General features: G+C 36.6%; 1 protein-coding gene across 1 annotated transcript in view; it reads left to right on the top strand.

The window, feature by feature from the left end:
* LOC113023928 (zeta-sarcoglycan-like) overlaps positions 1-17,616 on the top strand; it is a 384,596-nt gene that overhangs the window by 100,865 nt on the left and 266,115 nt on the right. The window lies entirely within an intron of this gene.

The raw sequence follows: 17,616 nt of genomic DNA, 5'->3' as shown, positions 1-17,616 counted from the left end.
TTTTTCAAATTTAATGAATAAAAATCAAGAAGTCTTAACCACTGCAACATCATATCTATCTATCTATCTATCTATCTATCTATCTATCTATCTATCTATTAGGGGTGCAACGATACACAAAATTCATGGTTCGGTTCGAAACTTTGGTGTCACGGTTCGATATTTTTTCGATACAAAAAAATGTTCATGCCTTTTTAATTTGTCATTTATTAAAATTATAAATATATATTTTAACTCAAAAGTACAGATTTTAAATTTAATGTTGCTTAAACAACAAAATAATAAAAAATAAATAAATAAATCTGATCGAGAAATCACTCATCTTTGGAAAAGAGGGTTACAGAGAAATGGCTCTTTCCAAAATAAAAGCTATACTATACGCTTCTTCTGGGCTATATTCTCAGCAGCATATTAAACATATCAGGTCCCCATAAGGAGAATTACGTGCTAACGGCTGTCTAAATGACTCGGGTAAAGTTTGTAGCATGTGCGCTTGTTGTTTTTGTCTGCTTCCACTTGTCTTTGCACTAGGATGATGTTGGCGTAAATGTGCAGTCATAATATTTGTTGTGTTCCCACTAGTGCTGTCAGTGTTAATCTCGTTAAAATGACATTAATGCTATAATGGGCAAATCTCCGTTAACAAGTTACCTAACTGCGATAATGCACTAGTTCCCACCAATTGAGCATTGCGTGCCACATCCAACATACTGTTTTACTTTTGTCCATGACGCACTTACCATCAGGGTCATACTTCATATGAAAACCAAGATAATTCCAAAGGCCACATCTGAATGAGGGTGGGGGAGGTTCAATTTACCATGTTGCAATGAGCTTAGCTTCTGTCTTGCTAGCTTGCGCTGCGCTCAGTGGATCTGCGCTCGACAGTGCAGCCTAGGCACAGTAGTCGAACGCAGATCCACTGAGCGCTCAACACAGACAGCATCGTCAGAAGAAAAGTTGATAAAATAAATACATCGATATATATACGTACCGAACCGACAGCACTGTATCAAACGGTTCAATATCGATGCGAGTATTGTTGCACCCCATCTATCTATCTATCTATCTATCTATCTATCTATCTATCTATCTATCTATCTATCTATCTATCTATCTATCTATCTGGCAAATATAGTCCAAATATTCCAAATACAGCCAGTGAGTCAAACAAAACTTACTTAATGCAGTTGCAGCAGAGTTTTTTGATCTAATATTTATAAAACATATGCATTATTATGCAATTTTGGATTTAATAATTTTACTTGTAATTTTTAGAATATGTTTTGAAATGGTGATTTTTCTGAGTTTGTTTAGAAAAAAATATCTGAGTCTATATAAAAACACAAAACACACAACTTAATTGATAGGTGGCGATATATTGCTGTGAAGACATGTTGGTCAGTCAAAAGCCCAGAATGAATAACATGGTGCACAGCCTGACATGAGAAAAGGAGGTTGTGGTGAACTTTGACGTTTTCCTTGTCCACATGTAAATGTAGGAATGTAACCTATGAAAATCTTGAGTCGGGCAGAGTTTTTATCAAAAGTTCAGTTTTAAGTGTCATTTACATGTGGATAAAAATGCCAAACCACAAAGATAAAGCTAAGTTTATCCAAATTACCTGTGTACATGTGGATGCAGCCTATAGTGTTTTTGCTGGCAAATAGTGTGCCATAAAGATCTGTCTAAACATTTTCCTCAATTTTTGCTGATATCCCCTTGAGTTTAAAAAGTGATATGCGATCATATGTGAGTAAATCAAAACACAAAATCATAAACAATAAAATATGAGCCTATACTGAACCTTCTGGAAAGTCCCTAGATAAGTAGCAGTTATTATTCAGTCCCAAAAAAAGGAGGAAGATATAAACCTTAAGGGACAAATCAACAGGAAATGAGAAATGAATAACGATAACAAAAAGGAAAAAAAAGTAATATTTGTGTAGTGGATGCCAGGGATATAAAGAGAAGAGTGACCAGGAGACTAAATGAGAGATAATGAGAAAAGAAATGCAAAATAATGAAATAAATAAATAACAGGGAGAAGAAAGACAAACGACAGGGGCTGCTAAGTAAAGAACAACTGTGATTCATGTCAGTCAGGCTACTCTGTATCTTCTCATATCCACCAGCTCATGATTTACCATGTCCTCAGAAAAGTGTGTGTGTGTGTGTGTGTGTGAAATTGTGTGAACACTTTATATTGTGTCCCTATGTGGAAATGGTGCCAAGGCTTAGATAAGGGTACAGATAAAGGCAGGTAGATGGGACTGTAAATCACACACACACACACACACACACACACACACACACACACACACACACACACACACATGCACCAGATGCAATTTGACCTTGACTTTGGCTGCTACCCTCTACCTCTCATGAACATGTTGTGTGTTATTATCCTTCTTCTCTTGCTGCTGAAAACTGATGCTTATCTACTTTACAGCAGATAACGCAGAGTGTATGGGAGAGTGTGAGAGAGTAACAGAGAGAGAGAGAGGAACGAGAGCTTGTTGCTGAGTAAGTGAAGGGGAAGAGATAGGACGATGAAACTGAGAAGAGTCTGAATAATAGATAATATACCCAAATAATGGATAGAATGATGGGCGAAACTGATGGGTATGTCCTACAAGTTTTCATTTGGGAAAAGATACGACCAAGTAGAAATCTAATGTTTGCATGTGTGAGCTGTGTATAAATTGATGTGTTGTTCAGGGGGCTCTCATAAGCATCAAAACCCACAGCAGTGCTACACATTAAGGTTTACTATATTTTTATAGCAAAGACTTGTGTCAAAAATGCCAAATACCAAAGGTTTAAAATGACTGGTCACATTCAAAATCCTGTTTATTTATCCTTTGATTAAATTAAAAGTAGCACTCTAATTTTTTGCACATAAAGGTCAGCTTAGTTGACTATTACTCAGCCTCTGAAAAATAATTGTATAATGTCTTCTGTGGTTTGATGTCACTGTAGAAATGTCAGCTTGGAGTTGAGACTGGAATAGTGAGCTGAAAAACTTCTGTTCCAATGTGCAGGTGTGAAGCATGTTCACAACGTGGTTATTTACTAGGCAGTATAGGAGCTAGCATTTCATGCTTCAACTGATAGTGGAGATTAAGTATGAGTCTTCTGGGTTCTGTTGATGTAATTAAAACACTTACTTCATTAGTTCAGGAAGTTAATGTGAATGTAGTACTTATAATATTGTAAAACATGACTGGTCTACACTCTTACAAGGGCTACAATAATTAATATACAAGGTATAGTCTGTATGTGTGTCCTTCTCCTGCCCTCTCTAAGCCAGTGCTATGAACAACCCTTCCTCCTGATTCATTATTGCTAAAGACATTCCAGAGCCTGTTTTTACCCCACCAATCCAAGATACAGGACTGTAGTGTTAGGAAAATTTCAGTGTGTCCTTGAGCAAGGCACAGAAGCAGGGATGCATTTGTCTGGTTCCTAGCAATGTTTCTTGTGGGAAAGACATTTGAAACACCATTTTATCATGTCAGGTTTCCCTCCAGTATGCAATGTTTAAATAAGTTATGCTGGCTACTGCTAAGCGCTTTCTCTGTGGAGAACATTAATAGAAGTATCCGATTATGTAAAATATCTAAAATTATGAATGCTGAGAATGATAATGCAATCAAATTTATCTGAATTGCGTTTGCACTTCTGTATGTGCATGTGTGTGCATATGCAAGTGACCAACTACCACCTACACTAGCTCTATTAATAAAAGTATTATCCATTGTGACTCATTCTAACGCCAACTCTGGCATGCTGACTCATACATATCATGCTCCACCAGCACAAGATGTTTCTGACTTCTAAATATTAGTAACTTCTCTTGACTTTATGCAATAGTCCCTCAGTTAAAGCTGATGTGGGGTTTTCCAAAGTTAAGTGAGACTAATTCATCAAGAAATCAATAGTCCCAAACCACGGTTTGCTCAGTATTATACTAATTTCTAAAGAGTTCTGGAGTCCCTTGGTCAAATCAGTCTTCTCAAGATAAAATTGTGCAACCCATTACAACTTAAATAGTCCCCTGGCTAGAGTTTCTGCGTGATAAAATGGAACTAATTTGTTAGTACTTGAGAGTGGAGAGTTTTCCCTTGGCCAGAGCTGCACCTATTATTTCTTCAACTAAAATGTTACTAATTCATTAAGATTCAACAGTCCCTTAGCTAAAGAACATCAGTCTTTTCTCAGGAAAACATGTCATTGATAGATGAAAATGTGCTAAAGCCAAACTGTTTTGCTTGGAACTAAACTAAATGAAATGGGTACTAATAATTTATCAAGTAAAGACCCCAAAGCATCAAAGTCATTAGTGTAGTAAGTAAGTACTTGGGAAAAATTGGATGAATAGCAACATGATAACTTACACAGTACTTAGGGTACGCAGTACTAGCTAAGAGAAACATGATGTTCTACAGATACAAATGCAGTTGTATTTTCTCTAGTAACAATTTTGTTACCTGCTATATAACATAGCGTAATACTTATTACTGAGAGGAATATTTTCACGTGTTACTTTGGAGCTTAAATTAGTGTGTGCACAGGAGAGTGCAGGTGAAGAAACAGCTCATCAACAAGAAGATTGCAAATAAAGAATGAGAGAAAATAGTGTTATATGTGGACAGCTAGCTAAACAACTGGAGTGGACACTTTTTTTTTTTTAGCTAGAAAGCATAAAGTGAGACACCAAAGCAGTTATGATGGCTTTGAATAGTCAATGTGAAATAATTAATAGATAATAACTCATGTGTGTTCCATGTAATCACATTTGGTCCTGCTTGGAGGCAGGAAGCAGAATCAACAGCACTTTTACTCTCATGGTCACTACTTTGGTTGCAAATGAAAATCTCCTATTGCTAAGATATTTTAACTGGTTGTCAACAGTTGGCAAAAACGGTAACCTCTAATCTACAGCAAGCCATAAATTATTATTAAATATAACATTCAGGTTTAGAAAACGTGACTATCAGGTCAGTTATGAGCTTTAGCTTCTTTGAATATAAGAATTTTACATGTAGCTTTGGTGATGAATAATTCCAGTATTGTGGCAACACTCGTTATTTAATTAAGTAATTGTGTATTTATTTTCTGTCAATTGTTCATAATTTTTTAAAGTGAAAAACTGAATGCAAACATACACAGACCATAATATACACGTACATAGTCAGGACCAATACTCACACACAAACTGCTTGGTGCTGACTCATTGAGATTAGAGGAGAATAATAATCCTATTATCCTGTTGTCTTTCTCCAGTGTCTTCTATTACACTTGACAAGACCAGAATGGAAGTGTTTTTGTGGCTGTGTGTCAATGCATGCGTGTATATGTGTGTGTTTGCGTGTATAAGAGAGAGAGAGACTGAGATAGAGTCAAATGTTGCAGGAACACAAAGAGCAGAAATGATGTGTTGGTGTGTATCAGTATGAGGGGAAAAAAGCAAAGATTTTCTTAAAAAATAGTTGACAAAGTTTGCAATCTATAGTAAATTGAAACATAAAATACAGAATTACCAAAAATTTAGTTTTTTAACACTGACCCCAAGTTTGTGTTACCAAATTAACAACAGATGCAGTAATGCAGCAAAATGTCTGCAAATATAAGGTTTCAATAGTACAAATGCGCATTATAGCAAACAATACCAATGCCAAAGCTTACTATTATATTATTATAAGATTTTCTTTCCTTATGCTAGTAAGTGCATTTAATATTTTTGTCTATATATGTGTGCAGTCAACTAGGAAATTGTTTAACAGCTTTTTAAGAATGTATAGAACCCATAATGTCCATTAGAGTCTATGGAAAATCGATAGTTGTCATGTGCGTAAATGCAAGCTCTAAAAGCATCAAATTGTTTCTTTCTCTCTTTCCCGGATACTCTTCTCCTGCACCCTCCTGCTCCTTTGTCTTTACATCTCACTCTTCCTCTGTTATGGTCTCTATCTTTGTGATTTCCATCGCTGCCTCTCTTGTCACTGGCTACATAATTTTTCCTCACTGTCAAATGATTTTAAACCTGTCTCATAAATTTTTTTCTTGCTGTTCTCCAATCCATGGTCTTTTCCATTTTTAATGTTTCACCATTGCTACTCCATCCTCATCACTATCCTTTGTTTGACCATGAAGGTGTTTAAATATGTGTTTGTGTCTTTTAACTGTTGCTCTCCGTTAGCTAAATATCATAAAAAGCTCTTTTGCTCATTTTACACACTCACTTACACTCACACACCTAGACACACAAAAAATTACCCCTAAAGGTGCAGATGGTGCCGGCTTAATGCTTGACACTTGCAGGTAAGTGTTGACCTATTGACCAGTAGCCTCTTGCTATAGCTGCTTCTTAATGACTTTATACTCATCCCTAGCCTTACTTGCCCCTTCTCTCTCTCACTCAAGAGAGCAAATCTATCACTGTTGTTCTCACTCCATGTCTCCCCCTCCATCTTCTGCTCTCTCTTTCCTTCCTTCTTCTTCTTCCATCAGTTCTGACCCCCATCTTATTTTTTTTTCTCAAACACAGTTATATCCACACAGCAGTGTCTGGCTGTTTCCAAAGACCTGCCTAGAATAGACAGGGTGGGACCAGAAATAATCACATATGCTCTTCTGCTCTAAAAGTGTGTGTAGGTTTACTGTTATGCTGTTAAGTAAATATATTTGAATTCCAAAATCTGAAGACACGAACATTTTTGGTTTATTGTATTTTTTTTTAAAGTGAAAAGCAAGAAAGAAACAGAAAACAGTAGAGAATCATTTTGATGTTTTCTTTTCTAAGATAACAGATAAAATCATGCTGGGTGGCATCATTATAGAGTCAAAAAGGCTGAATAGAGAAGAGGTCATGGTCGACAAATTTGTTCAACAAAATTTGTTCAGCGTTTTATTCTGTACCTTTGAGCACTTTCCATCACAGATTGGCTAAATCGGCAATTTGGAGTTTAGTATCCTGCTCAAGGGTGCTTCATCAGGACCAAACCACTGACCTTCCAATTAACAGATGACCTGCTCTGCTTCCTGAGCTACAGCTATCCCTAAAAATAGCAACACCATTTCTAATTTCTCATGTCTGACTGCAACATTTTTCGAAGCAAATTTAATATAAGGCATGTCCTACTTTCAAGGTATTGGATGTACTCACTTGCGCATTGTAGCTATGACAAAATATGAACTACTTAGCAATTTTAATGTAGCCACAATGCGTTTTAATTAAACCTTGATTATTTATAACAATTTCTTTGTAGTTCATTGCACTTTTCTGCAATTTATGTAGTTACTATGGACTTAATGCATATATATTGTTAGAATTTTGGATATAACAGTTATATTGCTGTATAGCAACTTGAATTGCTCCAAAAAATGGCACTACAGCATGGAAAAAATATAAAGATAAGTCTGGCAGTCTTGGTTTTATGGTGGGCTTAAAACAGTTGAAGGGGATGCCAAGTTTAGTTGGTTGCATGTTCACACTGAACTTGATCCTTTAGGATAACTGATGGTTATAATTTTCTCATCTTCATATTTACCACTATGTAAGAGTAAGAAAACCTGAAAAAAAAAGTTAAGATGAGTGCATTCACATGACCTGAATTCTGCAAGGCTGTATTTACTTCATGTATTATAGATTGAGTCTGTTATATAGAAAACACCTGGTGGGTATCATCACCTACCTCAGAGACAGTCCGCAAAAATGTATCTACTGAGTAAATATTAGGCTGCTTGGACATGAATGCAGGGGTTGTCATAGTAACTGGCCCATATGGGATGCTGAAAACTAAATGCCATATTTAGAGTTAGAAATTTTTGTCTGCTGTAGCAGGTGAGTAGAAAATTGATGGTGCCACTGAGGAAGTCCATGTGTGCGTGAATTCAGATAGCCGAGTCTGTAATCACTGCGTTTTAGAATAGCATGGGTTTGTCATATACTGTATATGATCAGTTCCTGGTCAAATTAGTAGAAAAAAAAGTAACAGTATATATGAACTTCCCTCCACACATTTACAGAAAGTGGGCCAGGGCTACAGAGGCAGAACAGATGGACTGTCAAGGCCCTAAATGCTTTCTGCAAGTCATTCTGCTTTAACATTAATTTTAATTGAGCATTAATGACAAAACAGCTAAATACTGTTAAATAAAAGTGTGGAACTAAATAACTTGTAGACTTGTAGTATTACATCTGACAAAAGATGAGAATGTTTTATGTCCGTAGTTGAGTATCACTGCAAAATGCTGCACCAGCAATGTAAAAAGGAGAGACCTAGGGAGGCTAAGACTGCTTTAGAGAAAGAAATAGGAGGGAGGAACGGCTGTATTGTGATGGCTGGAAACCAATTATCTACTAACAGTAGATTCTCCTTAGGGACCACTCAAAGACCAGCAGAAGAAGCTATGCGTGTTTGTGTGTCTGTTTGTGTAGGCCTTGGTCTGAATCTTTTCTTGGACAGGGCAGCTGAGGCAATTATATGTTAAAAGTTCCTATTCAGGGCTTTCTGAAAAAAAAGAAAAGAAAAGATTTGGTCAGGCAGAAGAAGGATAAAGTGAGTGCATTAAAGGGTAAGGCTGTTGATTTGTTGCATTTTCCTTTGGTCGACAGATTCCTTGAAAAGATCAAAGCCCAAAGTAACATTACTAATTAGTGTTGCTTCTGAATCTATGATGTGATATAATTTAGTCCTTTGTGCCACAAAGCTCCATTGATGAGAAAACACATTAGCCACAATGCTGAAGTCTGTTACATGGTCATTTATTACAATGAAAATTATAGCTTTCCTGGGTCCAGAACTTTGAATCTTTCTACTCCTTCAAGATGAGTGATTCATCTGGTATCGCAGCATTAAATAAATTTCTGAAATGAAAAAGTAATAGCACTGAAGTAAACTTTGAGAATCAACTGTTGTGAAGCTAATGTCAAGCTTAGTGCTTCAGTCAAAGTGGAGTAATAACAAGAAGAAAAAGTAATGGGCAACAGGGAATAATAGTAAGACTAATAACTGCATGGTAAATGTATTTACAGGCATATAAAATTTTGCCTGATACTACATTAAGTTAATACTTCCCTCTGTTCAATGCATATATTGGCAAGGTTAATTGATCTTTATTGATCACTTAGAAAAATGGCTTTAATGCCACAAACTGATTGTGACAGTTTTGTCAGATATCAGGCAAAAGAGGTATTGCTCATGTTCATGCTCAAATCAGAAATTCACTATCTCAGTTTTTTAGAATAAGCACTTGCACCTGTCCAAATGAGGATCAGTGATCCACTCCAGAAAAAGGGTATGTCACAGAAAGCCATTCATGAAACACCTGGCTGTTCACAGTATATAAGTACCCACAAAGACAACATATAAAATGCACTGTGATGCCTGGGTTAAGAGTAATAGACAAACGTGTAGCTCAAAGTTTGAGTTTCCTTGTAAAATGTGATGACCGGTAATAGAAATATACACATACAGATTTTATGCTTAACAAAACTGCCTACAGCTAAATATGGATTTGTTTCTTTAACCTTTTCGAAAATGGATCTGAAACACCTTAGACGAAAACAACTAACTTGGCAGTTAAATTTGATTCAGCGTGGTATGAAGAGAGGGTGTTTACAGAGATTTTTACTGTTATATTGACAGTCAGGCCTTGTGAGTAGAGGACACCGTGTACCAGACAGTCAGCCATATTGACTACATAAAACCTGTTTATGAGCACTGTAAACTTACTTGAAAATAACAGTGGGGGATGATGGAGAAGGCTTCTGTCTGCATATGAATGGAAGGTAAGCTCTTTGTGTGTATGGCAAACAGACGGTGGCTTTATTTGTTTGTGCATTCGGGTAGTTAGGTGCAGTTGTGTGTGTTGTTTATGTCTCTCTGTATGCGTGTGTCTGTGTGAAACATTAAAATTAAAAAGAAGGCTCTGTGTGTGCAGACAAGCAGAAAATACAAGGGGTAAAGTCTGTGTCTCTACAACTACACTGTTACAAAAAACATCTTAAAAAAACGGTAATATTCCGGCAGCTGGGGCGCCAAAATACTACTGTAAAATAACAGAAAATAACTTCCTCATAAAAATACGATTATTTCCAGTAATGACAATACAGTTTTTTGCGCTAATTTTACATGGGATCTTGCCTTTTCAAGTGATTTTAAACATTAAATTAAAAATCATTTTAACGTGATCAAACAATGAAATTACCTATAAACAAGGTCAATGAATGTGGCACATAATATGTAATATGTAAATGTACAGAAATATACAGTTAACAGTTGGTTTACATAATAATTGATTGCATGCCCTGGGACAGACTGATAGAGGCGATGCTGCCATATCGCACCATCGGCCCCTCTGGCCATTACCAGTAAGTGATGAGTCTTGACCATGGACACAATAACGAGAGTGTCCGAGCCGGGGATCGAACCGGCAACCTTCTGATTACAAGGCGAACTGCCAACTCTTGAGCCACGATCGCCCCAACTTTTGTTTATTGGGGAGGGGTTCTGTGCCACAGGGAGTCTGTTGGTGGTGACCATGTAAGTGGTGCGTTTTGGCATGATGTGACATCACATTCAAAGCCTTGATGGAGAGTGTTTAAATAGCAAATAGCAATGATAATAATACTTATGTGATGTAACACAAGCTTATAGGAATCATGTTTATATACTTTTCCATAGCATTACATTTGAATTCAACAGTTCAATCTTTCAAATAACAGACAGATATTTGTGAAATCATGATACATTTGTGAATGTATTTTAACAATCTAAATATGCATATGTACAGACAGATACATTTAATAATCATGACAATTATGTTTTATTACATTACAGTGATTTAACGTTAATTTACATTTGAAATGTGAAATCACAATCTATTTACGTAACTTTAATGATATTCTAGAAGAACAGAACAAAACTGTAAAATGCACAGTAAAATACTTTTATATTAGGATTTTTTCCTACAGTGCTGCCATACCCGCGACCTTGTTCACATTCACTGGCCGATGCTTAGCATCATGTTATTATGTGTCCCAACATCCAATGGCATGTCACATTGTTTTCATGGCCACACCCTCACCCCAGGTGCAGAGGCCTATTTCTGTTCAGGAATGTTGTGAATACTTTGAGATTTATATTAATTGCAATTCCTACCTCTACATTTATTTTTTAAAATATATAATTAGCACAGCGTGGCCGTGCAATTATATTTTCACTTGTTACCTCTGAATTATTGAATCAGACAGATTTCATTTATCTGTTTTTTGATAAACACAACATACCCATAGGTAAACTGACTTAAGATGGATATTACTAGAAAGTTTTGAACATAGGATGTGTTTAGGACTAACACTATTACTACTATGTCAAAATCTCCCAATGTAGAGTTCTAGAATGTCAAAAAGTGAATAATGCCCCTTAAAAAGAAACAGTAGATATCAACATTGAACTCAATGGATAGCCATCAAGTTGTAGCTATTTTAAATGCCTTAATTAATCCCTTAATTAAAATTTAATTTACCTTCAGAAGAAAGCTATTGGCAATTAACCACAGTAATAATAGAATCACTGGAACTTTAAGCAACCTCTTTTCAGTTACCTTAGGTTTTCTTAACCATCCCAGAAACTTTTTCTCAGGTTTTTCTGTATGCAAGTGTTGTGTTTATGTATGCACCAGGATGTATGGGAGTGTACTGACTTATGCTTTATATGTTAGTTTCTGACTGTGAGGCTGCATATTTATTTAAAAGAGTGGTAACCAAGTCAATGATATGTAAAAAAAAAAATCCTGTAAATGATGCAGAGGTGTTACCATAAAATTGTGGATCAGAATGTTTTAACATCATGCCGTGCCTCCTTATCACTGGCATACTGATGTACAGTTTTGAAAAATGTGTGTGTGCTTATTGTATGCCAGCCTGAGCTCTGTTATATTTCTGTATAAACGGGCACATGAGTGGGTTAAAAGGCTTACAGAGTGATGAAGAGAAGGGCCAGAGTGAGCGTGTGGATGACAGTATGAGTAACAGTAAAAACAGACAGATAAGATGTGAGTCAGGTAAAACATCTCTGTGACTGACTATTTGTGCATGTATGAGGAGTGGGCAAATGTTGTTGGCAAAGACTTGATTACTATTGTCAAGATAATATCTCACCTATACTTGTTGATATTTTTATCTGGCCACAGGCAGCATGTACAAATTGGAGTAAAAGACTGTCATCCATACATAGTTATAGAAATAAATTAAGGTTGCTCCTATAATAATAAAAACTATAGGCTAGATTGTAATTTGAATATTCATTTTTAGGGGGGAAATTGGATTGATTTGACTGTGTTACAACTAGGGCTGCCACGATTAATCAAGATTACGTCGACTATCAAAATCGTTGACGACTAATTTAATAGTCGACGCGTCGTTTGAAGCTTTGTAAGATCCCAAAAGACGCAGGAATAAGTAGTAGGATTAAAGAGTGTAATAACGGACTGAAACAGAAGATGGCAGCACTGCATGTACAAGGATGCCAGCTGCCATTAAACCTCAAAGAAGAAGAAGCAGTGTCCGGTATCGTAGCTGTGTCCAAATTCAGGAACCGTATCCTCCTGTGCCCGCATTTGTAGGCTGATTACATTACAGCAGCACGACGAAGACTGTCCAAATTCGAAGACTCTGACAAATGTGGCCGACAAATGCGCCCTTCATTTCCCCAGATTTGAAGGATGGGTCGGGTGTATACTTTGTGGCCCAAACTATCCCAGAATTCATAGCGCAACCCTGCTCAGTTTCCAACAATGGCGGCAGCTAGTTTTAATATTACTCTTATTTTTCTTTCTGGGTCACAAAATAAACGTTTAACATATTTTCAGGCGAGAATGTGACTGTGTAAATTTCATTTTCGGAGAAAATGCAGTGGTTACCCACCAGCTCGATAGCTAGCCGGGGTTCAAGGTGAGAACACCGGACTCCCGGCAAATCGTTTTCAAACCCACCGCCGTCTTTCGCTACTCAGGTTAAACATGATATATAAGTCACTTAGATAACTTAAAAATGTTATTGTTTGGCTTTTTTCAGTATTTTATTTGTTCCTGGGTATATTGGTTTGGCTGAGATTAAAGTTATGGTTATTACACCGCTGAATAAACGTCAAGCAGACAACTGATTATCAGAAGTGTGAGATGCTCGAGAATTTACTCCGGTGTCCCGTTTTATTTTAGATAGCAAGAAGCAGAGGGCTGAGTTTATTAAACTCCACCGAAACAATCTGCAAATTTCATTAAAATTCAATAAACTATCATCTTGTCTTTATTTTTAGTTAGCACATACCTTAAACACTTCAAGCTGTAAGCTAATGATAGTTATATAAGAGCAGATGCATGCTGGTGCAATAAGCCGAACGTTTTACGTCCAATGGATGCATGATCTGATTAGTTGACTAATTGCAAAAATAATCGGTGATTAGTCAACTATCAAAATAATCGTTTGTGGCAGCCCTAGTTACAGCTCAAGTGTTTTGTCTTTTTTATGTTTTCCTCTTTAAGTAGTATTTTCAAAGACTTCATTGCATTGTTGTATAGTTGCTGTTTATTGACATGTGGAGACCCTACAATATTACAGGATAAACCCCACCAATCAGACAGCCTCCTATGAGCAAGTGCTTGGCAAAAGTGGGAATAAAAAACTCCCTTTTAATAGGAAGAAAACTCCTGCAGAACCAGGCTTCAGGAGGCATAGTCATCTGCCGTGGCCAGTTGTGGCTGAGGGAAAAGACAAGAGAGCAGAGGGAAAAATGACAAAAGATACACATAATAGAAAGTTTAAAATGAATGATTAATGAGTAAATGCAATCGTTGTATATAAACACATGGAGAGTGAAAAAGAAGTCAGTGAAGAAGAAATGATCAGTGCATCATGGGAAGCCTGCAGCAGTCTAGACCTACTGCAGTGTAATTAAAGGCGCCAGTATACCTGCCAGAATGGTCACTTCACTCACCGCCTCAACCTCGTCTCACAGTCACTTGTTTTCATAACCTCCGTTATCAGCACAAGAAGCAACTGCAGTATTCTGCCGAATAATAGGTGTTGCCACTCAGAGAATAAGGCCACATAAGTGCTGCTATTGTCGGAGAAGTCAAAACCGGAAGTCAAGACTTTGTCAAGTGTTTTTTTGCAAAGTTTTTTCCATAAAAGTTTTTATCTGTATGTCTCTGGGTTTCTGTACTGAATATCATTGAAATGGTGGTAAAAACCAACACGATTGTATACACATGTTTTCAATCCAGCTGTGATTGCTGTGGCGGTATGTGCCAGGTTACAAAAATCAGGAGGTGCACAACCAGCCAATGTGCCACAAGACACAGGCAACCCGGTTAGCTTAATGGCCCCATAAGTGTTGGTTCAGTGTCACCTGATCAAGCCGTGAATATAAGTTTAATCAAATAGAACGGTAATCCTAATCTTAAAAATAGAGAGGATATTTGACTCTCCCCAAACCAAATTGGGAGTTGAATATATGATGTGTCATGATTACACAAAACCCTGTATGTGAGGAAAATATTTTTTTAATTTAATTAGTTTATATTTAATTTTACAGCCAGTTAAGAGAAGCTAATATGGAAGAAATATAGTCTCTCTTTCTACACCCAGTCAGTACTCTTGCTGCAGCATTCTGGACATATTCTGGTCAAAAATAACTCTGAGATTCGCCACAGTGTTACTGGATGCGAGGGTAATGCCATCTAGAGTAAGCATCTGGTTATACATTGTGTTTCTAACATCTTTAGGGCTGAGTTCAATAACCTCAGTTTTGTCTCAATTTATAAGAAGAAGGAAAAAATTGAAGCCTTAATCCAGACCTTTATGTCTGTAATATATAACTATAGTTTGAATAATTGGTGTTTATTATCTGTCTTCATGGAGATAAAGCTGGTCTACGTGACAGTAAAATGTATGTAGTGCCTTGTAATAAGATAAGATAAAATAATATACTTTATTGTCATTGGACAAGACTGTACAATGAAATTATGGTGCAAAGTCAGAATACCGACCTAATATTGCCTTAGCATAAATGACCCCACTATCACTGGAGTGCTGAGCCACTGCATGTACATGCGTTGCCATATTGCCTAAGGGAAGCATGTATAATGTAAATAGAAATGTTCCCAGCACAGAACCCTGACTAACGTCTGTGTACTGTAGAAGACTTCCTGATTACATGAAGAAATTGCAGTATTTACTGTCTCAGTCTCCCCCTTGTTCATCTCTTTGTAAGTGAGCAAATGTACAAATTTACATGCGGTTCAGATAATTATGAAAAAGTACATACGCAACTAAAAATAAACTAAAGCGAACTAAAGCAAAATCACTGCAATATTTGTGGATAGAATAATGAAGAAGGAAGTCTTCCAAAGTCTTCAGCTTGACCTCAGATCAGCAGCATGATGGTTGAAACTTGGACATAATTCCAAAAGGACAATAATCCCAAATACACATCAAAACTTGTCAGTAAAGTTGTATAGTGTACAATCATTCCAAATAGAAAATAATTGTGGAAATAAAAGTACACTGGTAACAAATAATGTGTCAGTGACATGTACACCTTTGTGTGTAATTGGAACCACACAGTTAAAGTCAAACTTACTTTAATCTCCTGTTAACACTATGATTTGTGCAAATGGTTCAGTAAACACTGTAGCTTGTCCCAGGCTTGTCTCCAGCACTGATGTGTATTTGCTTTTATCTTTGGCTTTATTTAAGAGGCTGCACATATTGGAAATGATTTTGCCATCCGTCATCCACTTGTTCAACCATCTGCCATTAACAGAAACCTAAAATCTGTTTGTGCCGTGAGGACAGTACTCGGTTTCTGTGTTGTAGTGCAAAGCTAATAAGATTGTGTGTCATTGGTTACACTTAACAAATAAATATGCAATAATTAATTCAGAAATTTAAAATTTACAAATGAAGAACCTTTCATGTAATAAAAAAAGAAGCATGTTTTTTTTTATTGAAAGAATTTGTACATACCAGTTTTATAAAAGGATTTATTATAGTGACATAACCTGATAAGTGTTAAGATTAACGTGTAAAATCATTCTTTATAAGGTTTTGGAAAGCTGGTCATTTAAAAGCTTCAGTAAAATTCTAAAAGGTTACAGAGCAGTCAGAATTAACAAATGAAGACAGAGTAGTTAGGCATAGTGTCATGATAAAGATCAAAAAAAGAAACGAGTCATTTGTCAGTCTGCATTTGTAGTCTGTTGCAAACATGCACATTAATGCGTTGAACCTTTATGTGTATTTTAGATGAGTCTCTTGTTAAAACACTGCCAGACAAAAACTAACACACAATTGTTACCCACATGTACACATGCAGTGACAGTGAGACACTGAGTTACCCATCCACAGACGCACACAGCATCATACAAAATTGCCTGGAGTGTCCCAATAACAGCAGATGGTCTTTTTACTCCACCTTTCTCCCTCATTCTACTTGTCTGTGTTGTTCACTCCACCAGTCTCTTTTCAGTCTTTCTCCCTCTCTGATTTCCTTAGTTTGTCCATCTGTTGCTATGCTGCTTGGCCAACAATATTTTTGCTGTCTTTTTTTTTCTTGTATGCTCTTTTTCGTATTACTGTTTTTCTTGAGTTATGTCTCTTCTCTATTTTTAAAATGTCTTACGTCTGTCTTCTCTTCCAGTTTTACTTCTGCTGACTCTGTATGTTCTTCTTACCTCCAAAATTCACTTTGTCTTTCTTTCTTTTCAACTTCTTACAAATGATGTACACTTTCAGGACTAAATGCCTCTGTGTTTCCTATGGGAAGTTACGAGAGTTGACAAGGCCACTAGCACTGCCTTGCCATGCCACCTTGATGCTGTGCCAGGCTGTGTATTTGTGTCTATGTGTGTGCCCTGTGGACTAAGTAAACATCACAAGTTTGTGTGTTTGTCTGTGTCTATGTGTGTGAGTGTAGTATGTGTGTAATCGGGTTGACAGGGTTGGCAGCAGGCCCTTGCCACCTTGTCTGTATGCCAGTGTGGCTCAGCCGTTTTCAGTATATTATTTTCAGCCTACATTTGATGCTAAATTAGATTCAGAGATTATCTATCTATCTATCTATCTATCTATCTATCTATCTATCTATCTATCTATCTATCTATCTATCTATCTATCTATCTATCTATCTATCTATCTATCTATTAGGGGTGCAACGATGGTTCGGTTCGATACTTTGGTGTCACGGTTCGATATTTTTTCGATACAAAAAAATGTTCATGCTTTTTTAATTTGTCATTTATTAAAATTATAAATATATATTTTAACTCAAACGTACAGTTTTTAAATTTAATGTTGCTGAAACAACAAAGGGAAATCTATCTGATGGAGAAATCACTCATCTTTGGAAAAGAGAGTTTATTACAGAGACATGGCTCTTTCCAAAATAAAAGCTATACTATATGCTTCTTCTGGGCTATATTCTCAGCAGCATATTAAACATATCAGGTCCCCATAGGGAGAATCATGTGCTAACGGCTGTCTAAATGACTCTGGTAAAGTTTGTAGCATGCGTGTTGGCTGTTTTTGTCTGCTTCCACTT

This window comes from Astatotilapia calliptera, chromosome 6, assembly GCF_964374335.1.
Source record: "Astatotilapia calliptera chromosome 6, fAstCal68.1, whole genome shotgun sequence".
Classification (NCBI taxonomy): Eukaryota; Metazoa; Chordata; class Actinopteri; order Cichliformes; family Cichlidae; genus Astatotilapia; species Astatotilapia calliptera.
This window is presented reverse-complemented; position numbering and strand designations above follow the sequence as displayed.